The following is a 15,115-nucleotide window of genomic DNA, read 5'->3' as shown; positions in this document are numbered from 1 at the left end:
TACCCCAGTCTCACATGTACCCATACTCTCTAAGATTCCATTTTGCATTTCTAGTATCTCAATTCCTCCGTTGAAACCAAAAATAAATTCCTAGCTAATGTGAGCTCTTTTTTCCATTAACTTTCATTTGTGATGACATTTTTAAAGTTAACACATTAATTAAGATAGAACTTGCAATGCACTTCAGAATTTCTCTTTGAGACAGGCTTTCAGGAATTGAAGATTTGGGCTGCAAGATACACTTCTGATATTGGATTGAAAAACAGGCCAGGAGCTGAAGAGATAGCTCCTCTTGGAGAGTGCTCACCTAGCATGTGTAAGGACCATGGTTCGAGTCCCCGGACCCTCAGATGGGGCGGAGACAAAGAAACTCTTTGGAGCTGAAGAGAAAAACAGGCCAGTCAGGCATCTTGATTGTGGAGCAGAAGTCAATTTTTAAAAAATTTGTTTTAATTAGTTATACATGACAGCAGAACACATTTCAACACATTGTACGCAAATGGAGAAAATGGTTGCCAACCAAGAATCTTATATCCAGCAAAAATCAAGCTTCAGATTTGATGATGAAATAAAAACCTTCCATGATAAACACAAATTAAAAGATTTTTGCAACTAGAAAACCTGCACTACAGAACATTTTCAGCAAAATATCCCATGAGGAGGAAATGAAGAAAAAAAAAAAAAAAGAAAATCCACAAAGGGAGGAACTACACTAAAGGAAAAACCAATCAAAGGAGAAACCAAGTCAAGTTAAAAACCAAAAATAAACCAAAATGACCAGGAGCACAAATCGTATCTCAATAATAACCCTGAATGTTAATGGCTTAAAATCATCAATCGAAAGACTTAGACTGGCATATTGGATTTTAAAAAGGACCCAACACTATGCTGTCTTCAAGAGACTCATCTCATAGGAAAAGACATCCACAGACTGATGGTGTAAGGATGGGAAAAAACATATCACTCACATGGACTGTGTAAACAAGCAGGAGTTTCCATCCTCATATCAGATAAAGTGGACTTCAAGCCAAAGTTGGAAGGGATAAAGAATGACATTTCATACTGCTTAAGGGAATCATACATCAACAAGGCATAACAATCTTAAATATTTATGCCCCAAAGAATGGAGCATCTATGTACATCAGACAAACTCTTCTCAATTTCAAGAATCAAATTGACCACAACACAATAATACTGGGTGACTTTAACACACCTCTGTAACCACTGGATAGATCTTCCAAATAGAAACTGAACAAAGAAATTATATAACTCTATAATACAATCAATAATAACAGACATACATGGAATATTTCATCCATAAACAAGCAAATACATTTCTTCTCATCAGCACATGAATCCTTCTCTAAAATAGATCCTATGTTATGCTACAAAGAAACTCTTAGCAAATACAAAAAAAAAATAGAGATAGAAATACTGCCCTGCATTCTATCAAATCATAATGGAATGAAATTAGAAACCAATGATAATAAATAGAAGCTACTCCAACACCTGGAGACTACATAGCATGCTATTGAATGACAGATGGATAGCAGAAGAAATAGGGACAAAATAAAAAAACAATTCTTAGAGATAAATGAGAACATGGGTACAACATATCAAAATCTCTAGGACACTGTGAAGGCAGTGCTAAGAGGAAAGTTCATTGCATTGAACTCTTTCATTGAAAGAATAAAAAGTCAACAAATGAGTGACCTAACATTACATCACAAAGCCCTAGAAAAAGAAGAATAAACCAACACCGTTAAGTAGAAGACAGGAAATAATTAAAACCAGAGTTGAAATCAGTGAAATTGAAACAAAAGAAATAATTGAAAAAAATTGACCAAACAAAAAGTTGGTTCTTTGAAAAAAATAAATAAAATTGATCAACCCTTAGCTACACTTACTAAGAGAAAGAGAGAGAAAACTCAAATGACTTAAATTTGTGATGAAAAAGGAAATATCACATTTTAAAGTGTTGAAGCTTATTATTTTGAGTCCCTTGACATAATTCCCCAAACTGGTTTGAAGTTTCTCTGTACTCTCTGAAGTTTATTTAAAAACAAAAAAAAGTAGGACAGTGTGTGTGTGTGTGAGAGAGAGAGAGAGAGAGAGAGAGAGAGAGAGAGAGAGAGAGAGAGAGAGAGAGAGAGAGAGTAATCGCACAGGACCTAACATATCAAAGAGCAGTTTGTCTTATGGGATTCAAAAAGAAGCATTACCTTAAATGGAAACAGTGAAGTAGTTGAGTTTTGAGTTTTGTCTCTGATGTCCTCTCCTTTAGACGATCAGAACCCTTCTCGTCCATGGTGGCCCCTGACGCTCCTGTGTCCAGTTCCGACTGTGCCTTGCTCCCACCTACTCTTCACAACCATGTTAGAGCTTATTGCCTCTGTTCACAGGTCAGTTTGGTATTGGTAGTATTTAAGATAACATTTAGGGATAGAATGGTGACCAGGAAAGCACAAGTTAAAACATTGACAAATATAAACCCTGAGCACTGGCTGAAAAATTGAAGCTAAATTTCCAAAAACCTTGAACCATTAAAGGTAGAACCTTTGCTTGGGAATGAGACCTCCTCTCCACTGAACACCTTATGTTTCATTCCCCTGAATTTTCTGGAACCTCTTTTCAATGACCAAATATCATTTCTTGTCCAGATCTTCCCCCAAATATTTTTTCTATCTCCTTTCCTGAGAAATCTTGACATAGTCCCTACCTCTAAAATTGCAACCCTGGACTTTCTCAGTTGGAGGCTCACTCTTAGTCCCAGGTTCCCATCCTATTTCAGACCATTGTTTAATCATCTTTTTTGCCAAGCTTACCAAGCCTGTTTTTACTTGAAATCTACAGTCTCTTCCCAGCCACATCCCTCCTGATTTTAATATCTGATGGCTGGATTCATAACTTCTTCTTCCTTCTCAGGCTATTTGAACTTCCTGCACTGTTGAACTTTGATAGTCTTCTTGAGATTCTCCTCTCCAAATTCTCTACCTCCTGGCCTGCTTTTCATTCTTCTTATTGCCTCTTCTTTCTCCAGTCCTTAACTGCTCTTGTTAACCCATGACTTCCTGTCTCTACACTTTCTCTCGGAATGATCTAATCAACACTGAATAGTGCTCCTCTTTATTTCCATTGTTGTTTGTGCAGCTCAATCACCTGCCCCACTGGATGAAACTCCTGTATCACATCTCCTTGTCTTATTCTCTCCTGCTTTCTACTCAATTTCCACCATCTCTCCAGAGTCATCCTCTGAAACACAGACCAGTCTAAGCACTACCTTCCTTGGAAATCGTTAAGGAATCCTGCTGCCTCCAAAAAATGTGCAAGCTGCTAAAGACTTGTGAAGGGAAAGGAAGGTGAGGCAGGGAAGGAGGGTAACAATGCAGGACGATGTGTCATGCTCTGGCCGCTGTTTCCTCAAGAGCCAAGGGGGATAGCTGAATAGAATGTCTACTTGGCTGCACAGGATGTCTTCAGAACAGCTTGTTCATAGATGTTGTACCTCAGAGAGACTGTGCAGTGGAGGGAGGGAAGTTTATCTTCTCAGATCTGTATAATCTTGGTTCTCCATTATTCAGTTAGTCTGATGGGACTTAATTCCCCTGTGTTGTGACATCCAACTCTCTTAACACCTTATTCAGAAGTTGGAACTCGTGACTATGGTGTGGTGTTTCCCCTCCCTGGAAGTGGCAGGAGGAGTCAAAGAGCTAGTTGGCCTAAGTTCATGTGATAGCTGAGGTGGAAGTCCTATATTCCCAAGCAAGTAACTCCTTCCTGCCTTTGGGAAGTGAACCACAGGTATATCCGAGGTCTCTTGGTTTCTGCCATACCACGGACAAATTAAATGACTCAGAGTCTGTGACAGACAAGTGAAGCTAATACAATTTGCACTGTATTAAGTATCAGAAGTAATCTAGAGATGGTTTAAAGTATATGGGAGAGTGTACTTAGGTTATATGCAAATACTATGCCACTTTATATAAGGGGCATGAACATTAAAGGATTTGGGGTATTATGGGGGTGGGGGACCAATCTCCAGTGAATAAGGGAGTGTAACTTTATGAACTCTATGGTGATAGTGATTATAAGCAAAAGTTTAAAAAGGCTTAGGTGATCAGAAAACAAAAGATAGTGTGTTAGCCAACTCTTTGTCACTGTGGCCAAAATGCTTGACAAGAACAACTTAAAGGAAGAAAATCTAATTGGAGGCTCATGATTTCAGAGGTTCAATGTGTGGTCAAATAAATCCATTGCTGTGGATCAGAGGAAGGGTATGGTGAAGGAAAGCTGCTCAGCTCATGGTGGCATTTAACCAGAGAAAGCAAGAAACCAAGGACAAGACACAGTCCAAGGCTCAGCACCCTGTGACCTACTTTCTCCAACCATGCCTACCTGCATACAGTTATCACCCAGTAGTCCCTTCAAATGATTACTCCATCAAATGGATTAATCCACTGAGTTGTTACAACTCTCATAATTCAATCATTTCACCTCTGAACATGGCTTTATATTGACAAACAAATGAGCTTTTTGGGGGTATATTTTTGATCCAAACCACATTACATGTCATTGAATGTAAGAGAGGAATCTTCTCTACTTAATATCAAACCAACAGTGAAATGCTCTGGGCTATCTGTGACAGTGTATAAAGGGGATGGTGACACCCAGTAAGTAGAGTTAGGCCTAGAATGCAGAGTGTATGCAGTGCTTCTAGAGATTCCTTGAAATATTTCAGTGAAGTCTTTCCTAAAAACTAAGGTATTGGAGGAAACACACTGAATCAGTAAAAATGAGAATTTATGTCAAGATGAACTCATTTGACTATTTGAGGTCCAAGGTCATTCAGACAGTTAATTGTCCCTCTTTCCAAAATATGTATTGCATTATATTAGAGACTTATTTTCTAAAGGTTAAGGATGAGGTGGTACTTACACAGGGTTCTCAACCCTTAGTTATCAAAACTAGCACATAGTAAACATAGGCAATGTTTATGAAATAAGTGAACGAATAATTGATCAAGAAATTTGGATATCAGTTGGAACAGCTTTGGGATGAACCCACTATAGCTTCTCTCAAATCTGAAAATCTTCTGGTGAGAAAATAAAGAAAAACTGTATGATTGGTTTGAGTCTAAAATCTTCAGGAGAACTGAGAAGCATCATGCTTTTTGAAATGACTTTGTATATTTGTGCACAGTTGCATTTTTATCCTGCAGTTTATGTTATTGCATGGGTAATGCTAAAATCCCCAAATCTAAATATGGTTAATGTATTCAGTTCCCAACTGTCAGTCAAACTCTGCCCTTGTAAACATTTCACAGGCACTCACAGATATGACACAGTTTGGTGTATGTGTGTATGTGTGTGTGTGTGTGTGTGTGTGTGTGTGTGTGTGTATGTGTTATGTTGTATTTTTCTTCATAAAACCTGAGGATTTCACATAAAAGTCAAGGACCACATTAAAAAACATTAATCACCAGTAAGGTAACAATGAAAATTCCTTAAAGCAGACAGATGTCCTGCTTGAAGGATAATTTTTAAAAATACTTTTTTCTTCACGGAGGATAAATATGTTCATGGGGCTCACCAATTGCCCAGATATATTTCAGGTTAGTAACATGCAGACTTTATTATTGGTGGCCCTGAGTTTTTCAGAATAAGCAAAGCTTTTAATTGATTTTATGCGTATGTACTGTTGTAATGCTAGACCATAGGCACGATCCTTACCTAGTTTAGATTCTTTTGTTTTAGTCTCTGATTCAATCCTTTACGATTTTGGGAACACACTTAAAATATGTCATGACAAATTATAATGGTGCATTAAAAGTATGAATTAATGAAATATTTCACAGAGAAGAAAGATAACTGACATCACCCAAATTTTGTCTTTGGCTAAAAGATTCTTTGTTAGAAAAGACCCTCAAAGGAAAGTAGAATGCAGTAGCTTAGCAAGGTAAACCAAAGAAATAAAGACCCTACATTGTCATAGGATGTGTGTGCCTCTTTGGATAAACCTGCACTCGAATGACATCCTCTGCCCTCCCTTATGCCCATATTACATGTACTCTTGGCCAATTAAGATGCTGGGTCTCCTGAGTTCTCTTTGGGCTTGTGTTTGGAAATATAGTTTACTTTGGATCATTCTTTCACCATTGTGTCTCCTAGATTTTTTTTCAAACTTCATAATGATGGTATCTTAATTTGCCATGAAGTCTCAGATCATTCTCAGTTTGGCTTTTGGAGCAGCAGGAAGGGCCTTGACTTGATAAATATCACACTGTGTGGTCTCGGCCAGCTGTTTTTCATATAGCCAAGCAGTGAGAAGCCTAACGTAAACTTTCTTTAACATAGACAGGGCGAGTTGATATTTGAGTGGATTATGTTTTCTAAACCATGAAGTGTTTATTGTGAGAGTTTTGGAAAGTCTACAAGCTGTTAGATTGTGTACAGATGCTTCCTTGAACCAAATGGTTGTCCCATTTTTATTTAAAATAAATTATGATTCTGTGAACTTTGCTTTTCTGGACAAAGCTGAGTTCCCAGTTGACATAACATGGGACTTCCATTTTTTCACTTCACGTGACCCTTTGTGGCAACCCAACACAAAGCTTCTACTCGTTTGCCTTCTAATTCAATCTCTACAAAGACCAGAGTGATGGTGAATCAGATCATCTCACTTCTCTGCATCTGGTAATGTGTTCTTATAGCTCTTAGAGTAAAAATCAAATTCCTTGTCATTTTGAATGGCCCCTGGTTATGAATTCCTATTGGAACTTCTATCACTCTCTTGTTTCATTAAGGTAATACTCATTGCTGCAAAAGCCAACCTCTGAAATCTCATGGCTTCACACTAGTAGAGGATTATTTTTTATACATGTAGGTCCAGGTGGTATAAAGAAGGAGAGAAGAGAGATCTATTCTCCATGCAGTCACTCAGGATTCAAATTCATAGTGATATGGCATCTTCACATATGGTTTACAAGGACCCTCTAGAAATCAATATTCAGTTGCACTTAAGCAAAGAGAGTGGGGAGTTATATATGGAACAGCTCTATTGTGGCACTTCTTAACCACATTCTGTAGACCTAGATTTAGTCAGATGACTATGCTTCCATACATGAAGGAGGAGGTAGAAAATAAAATCTCTTACTGGAAAGTCCATTCCCCAGATTGACACAACAATACAGAATAGGCATTCTTTGGTGGATAGTAGCTGTCTATTCTATACTCCTCTTCCACATTAAGCTCCAGTCCCACCAATTTTAAACTGATCCCAGCATCTATGCATTTTTGCACCTCAGGGCCTTTGCCTACTTTGTTCTTCCTCTGGGAGTATTTTTGATGCTTTTAACATGTCTGGTCATTTCTTTACTTTCATGCCATTTACTGAAATGCCATTTTCTTAAATATACCATTCTTAACCTCCCATCAAAAGTAAAAATTTCCTGAGCACCTTGTAGGTTTTCTTTATAATACTTATTGTAGTTAGTAATCCTTTGTTTATTTACTTCTTTTATCTGTTATTCCCACTAGGATGTAAACTCACAATGCTAGGTGTGTTAGTCAGCTTTGTGTTGCTGTGAGCAAAATACCTAAGCTTAGAGGAAGAAAAGTTTATTTTGGGCTAATGGTTTCAGAGATTCAGCCTATGGTGAGCTGACTCCATTACTCTGAGCCTGAGGTGAGGCAGGACATTATATGGAAGAAATCTTCTCAGCTCATGGCAGCCATGATACAGAGAGAGAGCAAGAAGCCAGGGACAAGATATAGTCCAAGACCTACTTCCTCCAGCTATACCCTACCTTCCTACAGTTACCACCCAGAAGTTGATTCAAATGATTAGTCCAGCAAATGAATTAATCTACCAATCAGGTCAGAACCCTAGTTATTGCCTAAAAGACCCATCTCTGAGCCTTTCTGCATTGGAGATCATGCTTTCAAAACATGGTGTCTGGCATATAGTAGATGCTTAAAAATATTTTCTAAATTATGCCAGAAGCTCTGAGTAATGAGGAAATAATTATACTATGAAATGAAAACACCATTGATTGACATTAATATAAAGTTGTATATTTATGATTTTATGGTCATGTTTGACGTAACACAAAGAATCATTATTATCCTGAACTGACATTTTATATAACCTAACACTTTCTTGAATATTTTTAATGGACTATTCCAGTCAGCTATTGCTATACTATGTATTACTTTAAAACTTAGTGGCTTAAAGAAGCAACAGTAATTTTAATCATCTTTCATATATTTTATGGGGCAAGAATTCCAGAAGTATTAGGCTAAGTTATCTTGTCTTGGAATTTCTCAAATGGTTATGGTCAAATAGTGTGGCCAGGGCAGGCATTCAGTCTGCAGGTTTCAGGGGCACATATTCCTATGTGTGAGGCAGAAGAGCATTGACCTTTATGGCCTAGCCGTGACAGCCTTGCATCACTCCTGCTGTATGCTCTTGGTTGGAACAGACACAACAGCCCTCCTAGTTTCAAGTGACATAGACCCTAATTTTGGAAAGGAGGAGTGTCAACAGAATTTGTGGACATATATATATACTGTCACACTAACCAGGAGAAAATGACTTTACAGGGTCCTTTAAGGAATTGTTATCACCAGAATGTCTCTCTCAACATACCCTTTTTACACTGGAATTAAAATGGATATTCCTTAATATTGCTTTGGCACATTTAGGGAAAAGAACCTTTTCAGAATAATTGTTCTTGGATCCCCAGCATTAATGTTTGACATTACGAATTCTGTTTCCATTAAAATGTTGTTTAAAAAAAAATGGAGCAAATGTTCTTTAGCTTGGTTGGAATTTCAGAGGAAGGAATTACCATGAATTCTAAGTTGCTGCTTTATTAATCATCTCACCAGACTTATTTAAGGAGACGTTTTAGAAGGTGCATAATTTGGATTTGAAAACTCACAAAATGTTATATGCTCAAAGCTTCAACATGCATAGGAAAACCTTAATCAAATATATAATGTAATCCCCTCCACCATTTTCTTTTTACTGAGACTTCATATATAGTCAGAAATATTATATTGTTCCAGTATAACCTTGAACAAGGAAAATAAAATTTTAATAAATTGAAAAGCAAATTTTTCTTTAGAAGAGTTTAATATTTGCAGAAAAGTTGCAAGAACATTTCAGAAAGTTCTTCAGTAACTCTCGCCTGATTTACCCCATTGCCGACATCACCGTGATACAGGTATTGCAGTTGATAAACCAGTACCAATAGATGATTATTAATGGAAGTCCACACTTCATTTGGAGTTCTTAGTTTTTACCTAATGTTTATTTTCTGTCCTAGAATCCCATCCAGGCTACCCCAGTACATTTACTTGTCATGTCTCCTTAGATTTCTCTAGACTGTTACAGTTTTTTAAATCTTCCTTGTTTTCAGTGATCTTGACATATTTGAGGAGTGCTGATCAGGCATCTCAGGTCTCTCATAGGTCATCCTTCACTTTGAGTTTGTTAGGTGCTTTTATCATGATTGGACAGGGGTTATGGGTCATGTCATACCAAGACTGCCAACGTGACTTGTCACCACTGATGGTGACCTCAGTCATTTGGATGAAGTAGTGCTTGTTGGACTTTTCTTCTTTAAAAGCAGCTTTTGCCCCTGTCCCTTCATCCTGTGGAAGGAAGTCATTGTGCCTATCACACTTCAAGAGTATGAGGGGAAGTGGCTGTCTAAACTTTTTGGCGTTCTTCTGTATAGAAGATTTTAAAATTCTCTCCTATTAATTTATAACCATCTATTCCAATCAGTGTGGACTCATGGATACTTATTTTAACATTGAGTAATAATCCAGTACTACCTTTTGTTGCTCAAATTGTTCCAGCTTTGGATATTGGGAGCTCTTTCGACTGGATCCCATTTACATACCCTCATCAGTATTGTTTCTTTGAACACTTTCTTCTTTGGTGACAGTAAAGATATTCCAAATTCATCTTTTATATTTTCTGCCCCTACCCTAAAATCAGCCATCTCCCCAGGGAGCCCTGTCTCTTTTAGTGGTGAGTGACCTACGTGCTGGGTGTGCTGTTGTTACTGGGATTGGCTCACTGAATTTGCCCAGCCTGCCACCTCCTGCCATTTATTGAACAACTACTCTGAGCTAGGCATTTTAGTTACATAAGATGAATTAATTCTCACCCTGTGCAATACTGCCCAGATAAGGAAATTCTCAGAAATGTCAAATGCCTTGCCTAAAGTATATAACTTGTAAATAGCAAAGTTAAGGTTCAGGCTTTGTTCTCTGTGATATCCTGGCTGGTGCTCTTTCTGTCTTACAGTGTTACCTTGATCTGGTTTCACAGCCATGGGTTCTGCCCCTCATTTTAGTCGTCTGTTTTGTACTGTGGATGTGTAATACAATGTTTCTATTTCAGTGCAGATCACCAAAATAATGGTCTCAAAGACAGGACCTACATCTGATGTACAAAAAAATCATCAACTTCATGTACTATCCCCATCATTAATCCTGAAGCTCTTGGATGGGATTTTGGGAAATGGAGTCAATCAGAGGAGAAAATATTTGGTTCCTGAGACCAGAGGGTATTGACTTTATAAAACATATGTGGTTCCTTCTCTTATAAACACTGCATGGAAGAACAAAGATAATCAATAGAAATGTATGATTTCATTAATAACCAAAGAACTTTCAGAGGAGAGTGTGCATCAGCAATGGTTTGGAAGTTAAAGGATTGGTGATGTTGAGCCAGGAAGACTTCTTCCAAGAACAAATATTTAAGTAATGATGAAGAGCATGAGGAATAAGCCTCTTCTCATTCTGCTGAGAGAAGTCATCACCCACCTCCTCAAACTGTCTGGAGTGGAGATAAAAATCTTTCCTGACTTTTCTAAAAATACCTCCTAAACTCTTCAGCACAACTAGAGTTCTTTGCTTCTTTTAGGTGGAAGTTGAAAATGGCAAAAGTGGAGGAAGACCAGGCAGTGTTGTATTAGGGTTAGGACTAAGACAGTAGTCTTAAGGACAGAAGAGCCATGTGCTTAAATCCCAGGCTTGGCTTGGTACCTATTAGCTGTGTGACCTTGAGTAGGTTCCTTAACCTCCCTGAGCTTCAGTTTCATTATTGTCTAAATGAGGAATAGCAGCATCTTCCTTAAGGACTATTAGGAGAATGAACTGAGGTAAAGTATGTGTTTAGCATAATGCTGGGAAGGTATTCAGTTATTAAAAGGTGTCTAAAATAAAAGTCAGCCCACAGAAGTTAAAATTATAATATAGCTTACCCTCTGTTATTAATGACAATAATAATAATTAAACATTTATTGAGCACATACCATTCACATAAGTCACTACACATGGTCCCTGACCTATGATCTTATGATGGTTTGATTTACAGGTTTTTGACTTTACGATGGTGTGAAAGCAACATGCATCCAGTAGAAATCGTATTTGGAATTCTGATCATTTCCTGGTACAATACTCATTTGCAATGACAAGGAGCAGCATGAGCCCTAGTCCTGTCAGCCACGTGATCATGAGAGAAAAACAACCTACAGTCCACAGCGTTCTGTGCTACTGAGCTATAATGTTCTGTAGGTTGGGTGAATGAAGTCCATCTTCAACTTAAATATTTTCAAGTGATGACAGGCTTACGAGGACATAACCCCATCATAAGTCCAGAAGCTTCTGTGTTTCAGCCACTTTACTATAGAATTGAATTGGTTATATTACAAACAGCCTTTATAGTTGTGTTTATAGGGAAAATACTTCTGCATGTTAAGGTATGAGAGAGAAGATAGATGACTCACCAGTGTGAGGAAAGCCAGCAGGGAAGCCCAAGCAGGTGTTAGTACACTGATGGAAAGCTGAGGGGAAGGAGATGGAGCAGATGAGCCTGAGTGTGGGTTTTGCACAAGGGTATCTGAAGTAGGATTTTCATCCATCTTTGACAGCTTTGACAGATTAGAATTTGTGGTAAAGATTTTGATATCTTTGTTCTCAAGCTTTGCTACAGCAGCCAGACCCCTGGGTGCATTGGGAGGGCAGAATTTGAGGGCTGCCTAATGCTCAAACCTTTGGCATGTGTGAAGATGCATAAACAAAGAGTCAGGAAAACACTCTCACTTCTCAGGTTGCCCATGACTTGGTAGAAATGGAAAGCTGGTCTCACTGGCTCCATGATCCTTCCCCAATTACCAAGAGACAGATATGCTTGTGACTTACTAATTAGGTGGAACCATCTAATGACTTGATTGCTTTTGCAGTTCCACTAAGAAAGTGTGTGATTCATGTAAGGCAATCAAACTATAGTCCGCAGCTAACAAATGAGCAGACAAGGGTGCCATTCCTAGTGAGCATATCGAGTTTGCTTATTATGCACAAGGGTAACAGGAGATAGGGAAAGGGGTCTATCCCCTGAAAGATAACTTTGGATTGTTGTCTGTTATCTTGGGCAAACATTTCATAAAGTAAAACAAAGGCTTCTACCCAGGGTAGCTTTGGGAGCTGAGGGCAGAGGAGGAAATTAACCATTGGAAAGAGTTCTCCTGATGGTGCTTAGGCCGATCCAGGCTTTCCCTAGTGATTGTTGTTATTTTCCACAGTGGATACTGTTCAGGAGAAAAGCAAGAGAACAAACCAGCAAATTTTTTTTTAAAGCTGCAATGCTGCAAAATCTCATATTTAATATCAGTAGCATCTTCAATTTACTGGCCCCTGTTACTTGCAAGGTGCTGGATAAAATCACCTTTTCAAAAATCTTTCAGTAGATCAACAATCAATATGTCAGATACAATGCCTTTCATTTAAGAGATGAAGAAGTTGAAGCTGAGAGAGGTAAAGTAACTTGCCCAAGGTCAAACAACAGAGCTGGGATATGAACACTCACCTGTCATTTCTAGAGCCCCTGATTGGAACCTCTGAGAGACAGACCTGTCACACCCAGGCAGTGCTGATGATGCTTTCAGCGATGTTTCTGAATTAGAAAGACCCTAAGAGAACCCTGTAGAAGAACTGTGTAGATGCCTAGGGCCGGGGGAAACTGCTGAAGACAAAGGGTCAGCAAGTACAAAGCTCTGGGGGGAAAAGCACTGCTGATGTGCTCAAGGGAATGTCAGGAGGACAGGGTGTCTAGAGGGGGTAAGGAGGGGTGGCAGAGAGCCACTAGGATCTTTGGTTCTTGGCTTTCCCTTTAAGCCAGGAACTGAGACCAGTTAGCCAGTTGCACTAACATAGAATGGTGGCTTGGATTAGGATGAGAGTTGTGAGGTCATGGAAGTAGGGGGACATTGTGATAGCAGAGCCAGAGGAAGATACTGCATTCAATAGATATTGGGTAGGAGAACTGGTGGTAAAATTGCTATTCTCAATGTGCCTGCACAGGAAGTCACCTGGAGAGCTTGTAAATATGCAGATACCTCCTTCCCACCCCAGAACTCTGGATTTAATTGGTCTGGGTGTGGCATTGTTGGTAGAAGAGAGAGGTATTTAAAGGTTCCCCAGGTGGCTCCAGTATAATCCAAGATTGAGACCCACTGACCCACTCTATGTGATTGGCCATTTGTGTGGCATGTGGGCTGTCAGCGTCACCAAGGACTTTGTTGGAAATGCAGACCACCAGCTTTCATTCCAGGTGATGTGTGTGCACACTGAAGTCTGAGAGAAAGGCATTGCTCAGGTAACCCCTAGAGAAGAGGAGTTAGGGGAAAAGGGAAGGGAACAGCGTTCTAAGCTGGAGGGATAACAACACAGATGTCCAGAGAAGAGAGAACGGCCGTTTAAGAACTGGAACTAGGTCTTATGGCTGAAGCACAGCCTACCAAGGGGCTATAGGACCAGTCTTTCCATATGGGCTAGATGTGTTTCTGCCCCAGAGTTTGGCCTGGGCTACTCCCTCTCTGCATGATTCACATTCCTTCACCTCAAACAATACCTCCTCAGTCACAGCCTGCTCTTCTCTTCTCATTTTAATTGTCATTTTTCCTCTAAACCTGTCTCTCAGGTTCCATTATTTGCTCTATTTCCCCCATGACATTTGTAACTTTCCAACATGTTAAATGATTCACTTACTTTTATCTTTACTGTCTATCATCACACTAGAACATAAACTCCATGAATACACAGATGTTACTTGTTTTCTTCACCGATATCTCTTCCACTGCTGAGAACAGTATCTGGCACTTAGAAGTGGTCCTTCCTATCTATTTGTTGAGTTAATGAATTAATTAACTTATAAAAATCTGGGTGGGGCATGCTTATCTTGGGGCTTGATTATGAAATCATTTGAGAATCTTTATAGGACTTGAAATGAGTAAAGAACAAGATGAGATTTATATTTGATTTTAATTTTTTAAATGGGGATAATGGTTAAAAAGTGGTGTTTGGGGATGATAAATATGATTTCACTGTGGACAATGGGATAGAGAGGGAAAATATGGGGAATAAGGAAATTTTAGTATTGTATTAAATCAGATACTCACTTATTTGATATCTCCACATCCTAGTGTCAAAACCATGAAATTTGCCTCCCATTTTTGCGAGTATTCCTGGCTCGTATTCCTGGCTGAGTGACTCATGATCAGAGTGCTGTTCCCCAAATTGTGACTAAAGCCCCAAACCTCTTTATTTTCGTGGCTTAGCCTGCTGCTAGATCTTTGGAGGCTCCTTCACTCAAGGAAAAAAATCTTGAGAGGAGTCTATGGGCCATCCAGCCGGGGCAGATGATATGCCCACATGCATTCCAGTAGCTAGACTGCAATCATATGGCTACAGCTCACTGGGAAACACTGCCTGTGTGCCCAGGAAGAGGAAACTGGTTTGGTGCATCACTATTTACCTCTGCCATGGGTAGTAAAGGTGAGAATAATAAATGTTGCTTGAGGGAACAGTGAGGAAGATATGCATTTATTAGAAACTGGGCAAGTAGAATTGACTGTAAAATTGCCATTGCTTGGCCAGGAGTGGAGGGCAATTACAAATGTAATTGCCACCCTGAAAAGATGTTTATACCATATACCACTCAAATCATGTTAATATTCCCCAGATCATAATGGGCTTTTTGATACGGGGTAATTGCTTGTGTTGGAAAGTGCGATCCTTCCTCCCACCCCCAGGTGTTA

General features: G+C 39.0%; 1 pseudogene; it reads left to right on the top strand.

Annotated features, from left to right (window-relative positions):
• Positions 1–325: 325 nt before the first annotated feature.
• Positions 326–15,115, top strand: part of LOC124964069 (AP-2 complex subunit mu-like) — a 29,103-nt pseudogene continuing 14,313 nt past the window's right edge.

The sequence above is a fragment of the Sciurus carolinensis genome, chromosome 14 (assembly GCF_902686445.1).
Source record: "Sciurus carolinensis chromosome 14, mSciCar1.2, whole genome shotgun sequence".
Classification (NCBI taxonomy): Eukaryota; Metazoa; Chordata; class Mammalia; order Rodentia; family Sciuridae; genus Sciurus; species Sciurus carolinensis.
The sequence above is the reverse complement of the archived record's forward strand: the minus strand, read 5'-3'. Positions and strand labels throughout refer to the sequence as shown.